This window comes from Apodemus sylvaticus, chromosome 8, assembly GCF_947179515.1.
Source record: "Apodemus sylvaticus chromosome 8, mApoSyl1.1, whole genome shotgun sequence".
Lineage (NCBI taxonomy): Eukaryota > Metazoa > Chordata > Mammalia > Rodentia > Muridae > Apodemus > Apodemus sylvaticus.
This window is the reverse complement of record NC_067479.1, coordinates 12007855-12022162: the sequence shown is the minus strand read 5'-3', so window position 1 is coordinate 12022162 and position 14308 is coordinate 12007855.

Genomic DNA, 14308 nt, shown 5'->3' with positions numbered 1-14308 from the left:
AAAATATATTATATATCATAGCTGTGTATTCCTTTAGATAATGTTTAAAACATATTCTCTAAAATGAATTTAGTAGTATGCTTAATAAATTGCCTTGATACTGGAACCAGGAGGCAGATCTGAACAGCAATATATATATGGGGGGTTTTGTCAGGGGTGGGGGTGGAGGTGGCGTATGTGGGGGTGGGTGTATTGCAAGGCAGTAAGAAAATTCCATAGAAAGCCGGGCAGTGGTTGCACACACCTTTAATCCCAGCACTTGGGAGGCAGAGGCAGGTGGATTTCTGAGTTCGAGACCAGCCTGGTTGACAGAGTGAGTTACAGGACCGCCAGGACTATACAGAGAAACCCTGTCTCTAAAAACCAAAAAGGAAAAAAAAAAAGAAAAAGAAAGAAAATTCCATAGAAATATCAGACTGTCAACAAGAGTCTCTTCTTCATTAGAGATCCTGGACATCTTTGTGGTATCATTATTTAATTCCACAGAAGCCACGTATCAAGACAGCCCTGTCCAGGCTATTTGCTAAAGAGACAAGAGAACAGTCTGATATTCTTCAAAGCATGAATACCCAAACTAATTTACTTACTTTTTCATATATTTATTTAGTTTCTTTCTTATTTTTATTATTCTATATAATTTTTTATTTACATTTCAAATGATTTCCCCTTTTCTAGCCCCCCACTCCCCGAAAGTCCCATCAGCCCCCTTCCCTCCCCCTGTTTTCCCACCCACCCCTTCCCACTTCCCTGTTCTGGTTTTGCCCTATACTGCTTCACTGAGCCTTTCCAGAACAAGGGGCCACTCCTCCGTTCTTCTTGTACCTCATTTGATGCGTGGATTATGTTTTGGGTATTCCAGTTTTCTAGGTTAATATCCACTTATTAGTGAGTGCATACCATGATTGATCTTTTGAGACTGGGTTACCTCACTTAGTATGATGTTCTCCAGCTCCATCCATTTGCCTAAGAAATTCATGAATTCATTGTTTCTAATGGCTGAATAGTACTCCATTGTGTAGATATACCACATTTTTTGCATCCACTCTTCTGTTGAGGGACACCTGGGTTCTTTCCAGCTTCTGGCAATTATATCAGTTTGCAGTCTCATTTTGCTCAGGTGAAACAATGTCAAGTGGGTGAGTATTTTCTAGAAATATGTTCAGAATTTTGCCCTTAATCTCTTGTAATTGTATCTTGTTCAATTATGTTTAGTTTTCCAAAATATAACAAAAGATAGCTTCCTTAGTAAAATTTGCAGAATCTTTCATGTCAGAGGCTTCAGTCATTTGGTTCTATTTGTTTCTAAATCTTCCTCTTTCATTGTCTTTATGATTGCTACACAGTATCCTCATAGTAAAATGTTTGTCCTGGAATCCCATAAGCAATAGTTCCTTTTTCATTTGTCATGGTAATTTGAATAGATACTTTTATTTAAATATTTCATATTGTTCCCTTTGTGACAAATCAATCTCTAACTTTTTCATGAGAATTGTAGACAAGAGATATATTTCCCTTTCTCTTTCTAGTGCTCAATAAAGAACCTGACTGGTCCTTGGTGAACCACCAACAGGGAGTTGGAAAGAAATGAACAAGGGAATTGGCCATCCATTGACAGTGATCCAACATCACAGGAAGGACTTACCAATACTGAATGTGTGTTATTCTCTATGAGCAGGAAAAGACAAACTCCTCAAAGCAGCTGTTTACTTGCTAAGATATGCCAATATTATTCTATATTGTATTTAATGGGCCACAACCCACAATATACTGGTTTAATAATATGGTTGACATAATAACATCATTAGTGAAGACAATAATCAATCACAGTGATATACTGTGACCTTTCATGTAGTGGAAGTTGTGATCACCTCAGGTGATTTATGATATAAACACAGACTGTGAGAAATGTTTTGTGCATCAAGCCTTCTATGTAGGGAAGCCCTGCATATGTAGATTCTGTTCCTTAACACAACTGTAGATGATATTGTTTGCTATGTATAACAGACATCTAATTCATTTAGCAGGAACCACAGTCAATGGGTAATTTGTAGAAGTTATGAAACATAGCCACATTGGATATAGTTACAATGTGTTAAATTTTTTATTTTCTTTTAAAAAAAACTCAATGTTTAATTTTTTAAAATTTCATACAATACAATGTTATAAGATTTATAATCCTACATAAATCTTTCCAGAGTTTAGCTCCTGCCACCTACCTAACTTCATTCTTTATCCATCTTCCTTGTAGTAGTGAGTTAGTTAACCTGCTTTGGCTCCCCTTGAGTCTTGCAAGCTGCACCCGCCTAAGAGTTCTCTGGATTTGAGAATGAGACACATGCATGTCACACACACACACACACACACACACACACACACACACACATACACTAATCCTACACTCACACTGTCATATCTAATCTTCCTCGTGGCTAGCATACATTCTTAACTTTCCTGAATCAACTTAGTAAATCAACGCTTAATTTCTGCTATCCCAGACCCAGTGGGGGAGGGGCCCCTGGGGTGGCTGGTTGCTTTTCATCCTGCAGCTCTTTCCTCTTATTCCTCTGCTTCTGAGTGATGGCCCCTCCTCCCTCCCTTCCTTGCCAGTGCAATCTAAAAGTCCCTCCTTTTTCACTCCACCTAGCCATTAGCCATTAGCAACTTTATTTCTCATTCAGAGCTAACTGGGGACAGGGTTCCTTTAGCATCTGAAAGTGCAGATTCCCAAGTGACTCTGGGCTCTGAATTAGGACAAAGCATTAGAATCAATCCCCAACACTTCCTCCTTTCTCTGTGCTTGTCCCACACTCCATCCTTTTCTTTTTCTCTCTTCCCCATATTGAATATTGTTTGTGTTTCTTGGCCTTAGGGCCTTCCCAGAGGCCTATGGTAGAGTATTGTAGAAATACTGGCATCACACCATGGGCATGGGGTTGGGGACCTGATTTTTCTTCTTCCAGCAGCAATCAAACATCAATAGGTCCTCAGCTAGGGTAGAGACTTTGTTTACTTTCCCTCTTCCAAGATGAAAGATTTTTCTGGCTTGAGCCTATTCAGAACTTATGTGTGTTGGCCTAGTCATTGTGTGTTTACATGTGTAACTACTCTGTTATGTCTGAAGAAACAGAAGCAGAGTCCACGGAGGAATGCTTCTTACTGGCTTGTTCCTTGTGGCTAAATTTCCTCTTTTGTACAACTTCTTATTAGCTATCTATGGGTGGCACCATTCATATTGACCTTGGCTCTCTCATATCAATCACCAATAAGGAAAATGCCCCATAAGCTTGAATAAAACCCAGTTTGGTGCTCTTGTTTCTCTTGCTTCATACTCTCTTAGGTTCTCTCTTGCCCCTACTGGGCTCTTCCATTCCCCCCTCCCCTTCCCATCTCTCCATGTGATCATGGCTGGGCTCTACTTTTCTCTGACTTTCTCTGCCTCTACTACCCCTTTAACACCCCTCCCCATGCCCTGAATAAACTCTGTTTTATACTAAAACAAAACAAAACAAATAAAAAAAATACACATATACACACACACAGTGTGGAGAGGAAATTGTTCCATTTGAGGTTTCCTCCACTCAGATACCTCTAGCCTGTATTAATTTTAGATAAAACTAGCTAGTGTATCATCCAAAGCAGAATAACTATGTATTACATATTTAAGCAGAGAGTCTTAGGAGATGTGTGGCTTAGGGTAGGGTAAACTAACTGAAAGATAATGATAAAGAGACATGGAAAACAACTCTGCTGCAAACTTATTGAACGGGTAAACAGAGTTTGAGGTGAGATAGTTGCCATGTGGGGATAATTCTGATCACAGAGTCAGGGATTTACTAAGTGACTACCAGTGGGTATGGGATACCTACAAAGGAACATCTCAAGATGATAAAACCTTTTGCTACCTCACTTGTTTGCTCAACAAACTGTGTATTAAGATACTAATGCTAAAGACACCTTGATTGCAAGGTATAGAAAAATCAAACTGAAACTGGCCAGGAAGCTTTCTTCCAGTGGAGTAGATATAATGATTTAATGTGATTGCATGGGTTATCTGGGGATAAAAAGCCTCACACAATCTCATCTTGACAAACTGCAATACAAACCTACCAGGCAAGATATCCCACCCATAATTTAGTGGGACAATGGTTTTGAAGATAACTAACTGCTTTGTTGTAGAATTTAAGGATTGCTGCAAAATAGAGAAACAATCTATGTCTGGTACTATAAACCCAATCAAAATCCCATCCTTAGAGTGGGAATGCATCCTAAAGTATACATCACTTATCTTGCTTAGCAAACTTGACAGAGTGTCAACTGATCTACTCTAATGGCCATTCTTAATTGTCAATTTAACTACATTACCAATGAGCCTATACCAAATTTCTTAATAAAAACCTTGACAAAGAGACAAAAAAGGACAAAATAACAAAATAATCAAACAACAATTTCCACTTGTTTTAATGAGGAATGCAGTAATCAGACAAGACTCTGTTTCTTCCCTCAATGCTGCCAGGATCCAGGGAGTTCAGTGTTATAACTCTTTTAGACAGTGTAACAGTTTATGCGCTCTCTCTCTCTCTCTCTCTCTCTCTCTCTCTCTCTCTCTCTCTCTCATATGTTTATATCCTAAATGATATCCCACTTCCTGGTTACCCCTCCACCAACTCCCCATCCCACATCTGCCCTCACCCCTCCCCTTTGCTTTTGCCTATATGAGGGTGCTCCTATACCCCCACACCTGACCACCATTCCAGCATACCCCTACACTGGGCATCAGACCTCCATGGGACCTCCTATTGCTGTCAAGCAAGGCCATACTCTGTTACATATTTATCTAGAGCCCTGGAGCCCTCCATGAATACTCCGCCTAGTTGGCCAGGCAGCCTATATTGTTCTTCCAATTGGGTTGCAATCCTCCTCTGCTCCTCCAGTCCTTCTGTCTGCTCCCCTGAGCTCAGTCTGATGGTTGGCTCCAAGCATCCACATCTGCATGGAGGTTCCTGTCAGCAAAGCTCTCCATTTAGGATGAACAAAGCCTATATAAACATTGGAGAGTGGAAAGGGTTTTGTTTCTCATTTTGTTTTGTATTTTGAGGGTACATTGGTTGAGGCTTAAGGTAATGGGTCTCATTTGCATGGGGAGGCATTACAGGTGTTTACCAGACAGGAAAAGAAGTTAAAGCCTTAATTTTAGCAAGGACATTCCAAAATTTGGCAAGGACTTGCCAAAATTGTGGACATTCCTCAGGGAAAGGATGTGGGATTTGGCTCCTCAGATAAGGTCAGGAAGAGAAAGACCCACTAGGAGCATGAGTCCTCCATTTTGTCCAGAGCTCTGGGGAGCTAGCTGTACATGGTAGAATATGACTTTAATAGCAGTATCTTCCAACAATGGCCTTGGCATAAGCTCTCAGATAAGAGCTTATTTATTTTATTTTTTCAGAAAACAAAGTAAAAATAAAGAAGAGATTCAGTAAAATTAATGAAATGGATAAGAATCTCTGTTAAGTATGCACTGTAATTTGGTATCTGGTGATCAGGAATGAGAAGATGAGAAAGAAGGAAGGTAAGCAAGCCTGCAGAAGCCTGTAAGAAAGCTCTCGAAGTTTGAACCACTGCATCTAAAGATGTTAATGCTTGATATGGGTTCATAGCTAAAGGTATAAATTAGTAATCGTAGTCTTTTTAAATTTAATTATCTATGTGTGTTAGTTTAGGTTATACTATCACAAGACCAGTTTTAAAGAAAGTCATAATTTACTTAATAAACATCCCCCAATACTAGAAAAGCTTTAAACACTATTAAATTTACAGATTTTAAATGTTTCTAAAACTATACACCACCACTTATTTATAATCTAAATGTCCTTCTTTATGAGGAACAAATTGTGGTTTCATAAACCTCAATTAACATCATTATTTTACATTTATCTAAAATTATCTATAGATATTCAAGTATATGTACACATACTCACACACACAACTTAAAGGAAGTTCAGTCACTTGAGCTGCCAATGCTCCCCCCAAGAACCAGACTAACAAATTCCCAGTACTCTGTGTGAGAAACCTCATTTTGAATGGTTTGTCAGGGGATTTCAAGTGATGCACAAAATAATATAGATTATTACTGTAGCCTTTAATTGGCTCTCAGGGGGTTCAGAGTGGCACCCTATTGCTGAAGGCACCAAATACCTAGAACATGAGACTGAGATAATTTATGCTGAGTCAGAATACAAAGCCAAGATCTGAAGTCTGGCTACTCTTGAGTCCAGAAAACACTTTATAAGCAGACAGTAGGGGAATGCAACTGAACAGTCTTATCAAGCAGCATTACCCTTGAACTTATGCATGGTTAAAAATGCACCAGTGTGTAAGTGGTAGTGGCAGCCAATAGTATTCTAATTGGACTTAAAGTCTACTCAACAGGAAGGAAATAATTTTTACTGGAAAGCTAGTAGAGTTCCCCATGATAGTGATGTCATGAAAGTTACAAAATAATCTACTACTGTCTTTTTGCTTGTGTAGCATAATTCTTTACCTCAATCTAAATTTTATCCTGAAACATTAATAATTGTTCAAGTATTAGGATAAAACTTAGACAATTATAGCTAACAACCTTCATTTATTAAGGCTCCTCCTACAGAAAAGTAGAAACATTGAAGAAGTCCACAATGGAAAACAATGCAGAGATCAGCCCATCATTGGTCAGGGAATCCCAGCCCTAACAGATTTTTGTTCACCACAGGAGCATTTGCATCTGTTCCTCAGGGACCATTGCAGAGGGTGTGAAGAAAACATTGTAAGAACCCAAGTGTCAGAAAGTTATCCAGGGACCCCTCTCTTCTAGAAATAGCTCCATAAAAAAACAAAACAAAAAAACAACAACAACAACAACAAAAACCCAACCATCCAAACAAACAAAACCTAAAACAAGGGCAATGTCACTGTACATCATGGTACAGAACAGGGAAATCTAGCAGGTTCCTCACCTAGGCTATGAGCTATAATGTGAAGAAGAATTAGTTCCTGCCCAGAATGGACCCTGTTATTTATTGGCTGATGCAGAGTGAAAGGGTATATACACCATCTAATCAAGCCTCACCAACAAAAAACAGGCTTAGCAGGTTGCATACATATATGCCTATACTTACAAACACACACACACACACACACACACACATAATTTGTGAATGAGTATGTATGCATTCATATGTGTGTAATGATAAGGATCAAAGTAAAAAAGAGGCTATCAACTTGAGAGTGGGAGTCAAATGAATACTTTGAATGAGGGTACACACAAGGACCTGGCAGGAGAAAAAGAAAGAAGTATAATCCTGTTTCAGTCAAAAAAAATACTTTAGAAATTTAAAGTGATATGGAAATTATTTTTGTGTGGTTGCTGTATATTCCTGAAACCTTGAGTTTCTAAGATTATGCCACTGAATCTCATGTCCTTTCATGTGATTTGTTATTGATATTTCATTTGAAATCCCTAGTTAACTGAGGTACTATTAGGCATCTGAATACAGTGAAAGTAAAGGTCTTCAGAAACATGTTATTCAGAACTGATTAAAGGCAGAACTGCTCACTCCTACCATTAAACATGATTGACTGATGATTTAATTCTCATGTGCATTGTCACACTGCAGAGTTCTGTCAATCCAAAACTTTATTGTTAGTGGCAATGCGCTCAGTGTGTAATCTCTGACACATTAGCAAGGAAATGCTTATGTTTTTTCACAAATGTATTGTAGAAGCTGTTTAATAGTTGTTTGCTTACCCATAATGGTACAAAATGCATCTATAATTACTGTCATGGGGCTGAGTCTATACCATCTGGTGTGGAATAAAAATGTTTATATCCAGGCTTACTAGAGTGGAATATATATTCTAAACCATTACTGCAAAGGCATTCATTCTTTCTAATAACCTACTCACTATATGATCACAGACTAATGAGTAGAACCAGTTGAGACTGGGAAACTTAAAAAAACACATTATACTCTATCACTGACTTATCTCTCTCATTGAAGAAATGCAAAAAAATGTATCTATATAAAGCTTATATCCTAATACATTACTGCATTCACTGAGTGTTCAATAACATGTATGACACTCATAAACTTAACAGCCAAATATTGAATCAGTGATGACTTAAAAATAAACTGTTGCCTGAGATATGATTATGAGATGTGTTTTTGATGCTTCCATTGTCCTCACTCTTTCTTTTAAAACATCTTTAAAAGATTTTGTCTATTTTGTGTGTACTCTGCCCCTAGAAAGGAGAAACATGGAATGCAGAATAAACAGAAATATAATAAAAGATGAATCACTAATGTAAACAATAATATTATCTTAGCCATCTATGCATCAAAAGTAACTTATAAGTAGGTAACTCATTTTCTTTAATATGAAGATATAACAGCAATTACCTGTCTCAATGTACTTTAATGCTATGTATTTATAAAACCAAAAGTTGTTTTTCTGGATCTAGAAAATGTATTTAGCTTAATTAGCTGATCATACACACACACACACACACACATACACACACACACACACACACACACAAATTCAGGGGCATGCTGAAAAAAAGGGCTTTGCTTAGAAAGCAAGTCATTCTGGATATTAAAACATATTTGGTGTTTATGCCTGAGGTGTAGACACTGCTCAGGGTTTAGAATGGGATCTAGAGACAGCAATGAAAACTTTCAGAAAAGTTCCCAGTTTTGTGTATCCATACTAAAATACCCAAATAGAGTTAAAAAATGAATTTAATTAATTGAGTTTGTGATAGTCATTCATAAAAATCAAAATAAAAACTCTATCTCCTACTACACAGGGATATATTTTAAATTTACCTCTGTCTATCCTACACAGGGATAAATCAACGATATATCAATCACAATGCTGGCCTGGGCAGAGGGGATCTCAGGCTGGGTTGATCATATGCTAGAAAATTAATAGTCTAGTGAGGGCCTGGGTATTTTAAGATGGGCTTGCCCAGTGTCAACAGTTTGAGCCACCATCCAGAAATATAACAAATGTCATCCACTATCAGGTGGTCCCTGCCTCACATGGGGACATAGAGCATGAGGAGAGTGGCTTCTACTGTGCAGTGCTTCTAGACTCTGCTTGGATGTGTCACAGTTGCATCATTGGCTTTTATATATAGTCTTTTGGCAAACTCAGATTAAAAGACCAAGAGATGAAGTATCACTTTGGTATGAAAACTGAGAAAGACTCTGAAGATGCTTATGATCTTTGATAACTGGAAATGGAGGTGGGGGAAAGAAGCAAACACAGAAACTTTAGGACTATTGGTCAAAATCCAAACACTTGGAAGTGTTGCATACACTGGCAAATTAGCATTCCTAAAATCACGGGGAAAGGAAATAACAGGGTGAATAAAATATAATTTGAAAATGTTACATTTACCATATATATCCTAGCCAGGTATATTCTAACCATAGAAAGGATTTCTTAGACAAAACAGAAAAACGCATCAGCCATGGCTATGAGCTATCACAGTAAATGAGCAGTTTCCAGAGGAAGGAGGGCCATGGAGAGGGTTCTTGATACAATGTGAAGGTATCTTTCATTTGTGGAAGAAATCTGTAAGAGCTAAGAAGAAATGCTAAGATGATGAGCTAACGCACACCAAATAAGTATAGAATGAAGATTAAATCTCAAGGTCTTGGTGACACATATGCATTTATAAGTAATAGCTGAAAGAAATCAAATATATTTTTTAATGTTTATTAAACATTTAAATGATTAAAAATATATCTGGTGTGTGTGAGTATGTGTATGAAGTATGTGTGTTTGCATGTGTGTATCTGTGTGAAAGAGGAGAAAGACAGAGACAGAGAGGGTGTGTGTGTGTGTGTGTGTGTGAGAGAGAGAGAGAGAGAGAGAGAGAGATATGCTGGAATGATATCAGTTATTTTCTATTGACATATATACTCAGGCTGTTAAATTTTCAATACAAAATTTTACATGAAATAGTTAAATCACATTCTGTCAAAATGATAGGCATTAGGTAAAATTGGTATTTCTCATCAATTCTATAATCAGAAATAAAATATTAATGTATTTGTCTTTAAAAAGTTCTGATTTAGCATCATTTTCTAAAAAGAACAAAACCAAAAACAACCAAGTAAAATTAAAGATTTTAACATAAGAGCTTTATCCTACTATGCAGTTCTCAGTGTAATATTAGCAAAATCTGTACAAATATAGGATATGTATATTATTAATATATGAGCTAAAATAAGATACACGAGTAACTACTTCTCTCTTACAGTAGAACAAGGGGAAATAATTTCTTATGCATTTGATTAGCTGACTTCCACAATCTGACAGCACATTCTGTTTTGAAGTTATGAAGAAAGCAACACTTTGAAGCATTGCTTTTGGCAATATGAAATGCTGAAAAAAAAAATCAATGTGTGTGTGTGCTGGTTATTGTGGAATTAAAAGAGAATTTTTATTTTGATTCTATTCATTTCCTTCTTTATATCATACTTTTTCTCACATGCATTTAAAATAATATTTGTAGGTCATTATTTACAGTGGTAGCCATTATCCTAACAAAAACAACGCAATTATATTTCACAAACTGTGTGTGTGCATTTATTTGTGTGAGTATACATGTGAGTGCATGTGTCTGTGTGTACGTGTGTGTCTGTGTCTGTGTGTATGTACTTCAGATAGAAGCAGACCTCTAATAGGGTAAACATCTATTATCTTTATAGTTATCTATTATAGATATTCACCCAAATTCCACTAGAAATCTTTCAAAGATATGCTGAATTACAGCTGCTTAATAGAATAGTTAATATGTTAAAACTAAAGAAGACTGTAGTTATATTGGATAGTTCTAGGATATAACCTATATAAGAACAGTTCAGATGTTGGGCAGAAAATTAAAAAAAAAAACTACCTACTTAAGAAAAGGAGAAACATTTTTAAGTTTAATTTGTTTATTATTATTATATTTTCTAGATAACAATGAAATTACATCATTTCCCAGTTCTCTTTCTACCCCTCATCTCTCCCATATAACTCCATGGTCTATTTCAAAGTCTATAGAATTGTTTTCATTAAAGGCTGTACATGTATATTTCTAAATACAACCTGCTCAGAATGTATATATGTAAGTATGTAAGTACACACGCATGTATGTATGAGTAAAGGACTGACAACTCGACACTAAACAACAAATTAGTGTTACTTTCTCTGAGAAGACGACCTCTCCGACTCTCTTCATTCATTAGTTGCTTCATCCATGTAGTTATTTGTGAAGGTGAAAGGTCTCTTGGAATTTAACTTGCCAATTCCCACATGTCCATTATTGTCTTTCTTCAGTTTATTTCACATAGTGATGCTGAAAAGACCCCACTGTTGTTGATTCTGACATTATTGGAAACAATAAAGTGACTTATGTTCTTTGTTTTGATTGAGATGTCTCAAAAATCATAAGGAATTATATACATATACAAATATCTGTAATATGCCTGTCTGTGTATTAATGTACATATATAGTTTTAAAAAATTCTCAACTGGGCTGACAATGATACCACTAAGATTTGAAGACCTTCCAACAAAAAGCTTGACTGGCACCAGGCATGATGCTGTCTTTTGAGCTTTAGGGTCTAGATTGTCCAAGAGACTCCCAAGACATTATAGACTACTGATATAGAACCCTGCTTGTTCTCCAGAGGTAGAAGGTAAGTCTTTATTGATGAAGACACTATAACAGACACAAGACCCCTAGATGAAGTTTATTTTTAAAAGGCTTTATTGAAATATCATGCTAGAACATAAAAAAAATTCTTTCTAAGATTGAGAGGTGTATATGGAACAGAAAATTGTGAATAGGATAGTTTGCATTTCATACTCTATTGCTCTGTCTTTTAAGCTTTGTAAATGTTTTACTGAAATCTAACTTCTTTGCAATAAACATGTATAAAAGAACTTGAATTTTAATTATTGTATGAGATGAGAGAGGGTATATATTTTAATAGAACCCCAAGCATCCTAATTATTGAGCAGAGAGGAAGTATAACAGTTTATAAGTGATTTTTTTATTTGCCTTTGTTGTCATGGAAATTATTCCTCTACCCATTGTTAACAGAATATTCTGATTCTGGTCAAATATTGAAAATTAATTTGCAGTTTTGCTGTAACGAACCCTAAAATGGTTCCATATGAATTAATATTAAAAACATACTCACTAGTAGATAGACCACAATAGATATGATTTTGTAGACAATTACAGATATTTTTAGAGCTGTGTTATAATTTTTAAACCTATTTTGCATAGTTACATAGAATCACAGCACTGTAGGGGGCAAATAAATTTCAAATGTGAGAAGGCAAAGTAACAGTAAGTAGAGTGTCAGGTTGTGGTAAATCAATACTCTAGCACATAGCCTCATGTATTTAGACACTTAACCCCCAGTTTGTGGCCCTCTTTAGAGAGGTGGTGATTCCTTTAGGAGATAGTTCCTTGCTGGAGAAAGTAAGTCACTGAGGGAATGATTTGAGGGTTTATTCAACTTCCTGCACTCTCTGTATTGTTAAATATGTGACCAGCTAGCTTCTTTTTCATGCTATTCCAGTACTTCCCTCCATCTGTAGACCCTATCCTAGAAACCGAAGGAAAAATTAACACTTTCCTCCTTAAGTTATTTTGGATATAGTGTTATTTTACCTCAACAAGAGAAAAAGTGACTAATAACATTGTTTTTATTTAATTTTGTAAGACTTTGAATTTCATTCAAATCATCCAAATCTGACATGGTCAGCTTAGTACAAATAGTCTGTGTACTGATGATATAACGTGTAATTATATCCAGACAGAAGTAACTCAAAACAATATCTTTTTATACTTTCCTCTTTTAAAGCTCATTGATTTCAGTATTACATGGACTAAATGTTGTTTTCCTTGCTCTCAATGAGGAATTTTTTTTCCTCCAAGTAATATAAAGTTGTTTCATATTGATGATATATAATACTTGCTGTTATTTTTTTATACAGATACATATGGGAATGCATCTGGATTTCTCTCCTCATCTTTGTCTTTACCTCAAAGGTCCTGAGGTAAGCGTATTCAACCATCACTCATTTATAGAATGGTATTCTTTCTTTGGAATACAGTATCTATTTAAAAATCAAGATTTGAAACTGTGCTTGAGGACATACACCTGAAATCCAGGACCTACGAGGTAAAGGCAAAATCTGGAATTCAAGGCTATATAAATTTCATCAGAACAATTTGGAACCAATCTGGGCTACATGAGACCCTGTCTCAAAATAGCAATTAATTATTTTTCTAAAGATTTTAGATGAAAATTTGTTGACATTTCAGTTGGTAGTTGAAAAATTATTTTTTAAACACATGCTTATCTTCTGGTAACCATACATTCATACATATTTGCCTAACAAGGTGGTTAATGAGGAACACATAGAGGCCTACAATTCATACATCCACCATACTAATGTGGTTCTTTCCTTTGATATTCAGATATCCTCATTATTTCTTTTTGGCTACTTATTTCAATTTATGGGGATAGAATTGATTAAAATCTTGTTTTTGGCTGTTAATACTCTCCTTTACTGCTGTAAGAAAGTGGTGAATCCAGAGAAAAAATATACTTTTTCGCAAGTGTAAACCATTTAAATATCAAATTTTATTTAACTCTGGTCTGAGTTTTACCCGGAAATTTGAGCCTAGGTTCAGACAGGAATATGTGACAGTACGCGAAAGAGTGAAAGCAGAGCTATAGAGGAAAGGGGAAGAAGACAATTACAGATTAATTTTTCCTAACATAGTTGAAGTTAAACCCCACAGGAAGCTGGCCATTCTTTGTATAATGTATTCATATCACCTTTGAAGAGACAAAGCTCTATATAGGTCAAGGCTATTATTAGAGCTATTATTGATGCTGTGGGGTCTACCTAATAAGTATTATCCTGATGCTGATGTTCCCAGGGTGTCTGTACAAGCATTCATCAATTCCCTTCATGCAATCTCACACTGATTTTTCTTTTTTTGCTGTGAGAACTTCAGGTCACCTTAATGGAATGTGCACTCTGTAGCTCAATAGCCACTGGTGTAAACAGGTAATTTTGAAAAGATCCATGCTGATTAATGATTAGTTTTGCAAAGTGGGGAAGACAATTATGCATGCAGGGGGTAAAGGAACCATATGGGTCACAGTAAGTGAGTTTTGTATGTGATTGTGTTGCCTCTGAGATGCTGCTGTGTGTGATTAGTGTAGGTACCTTGACAAAAACAAAA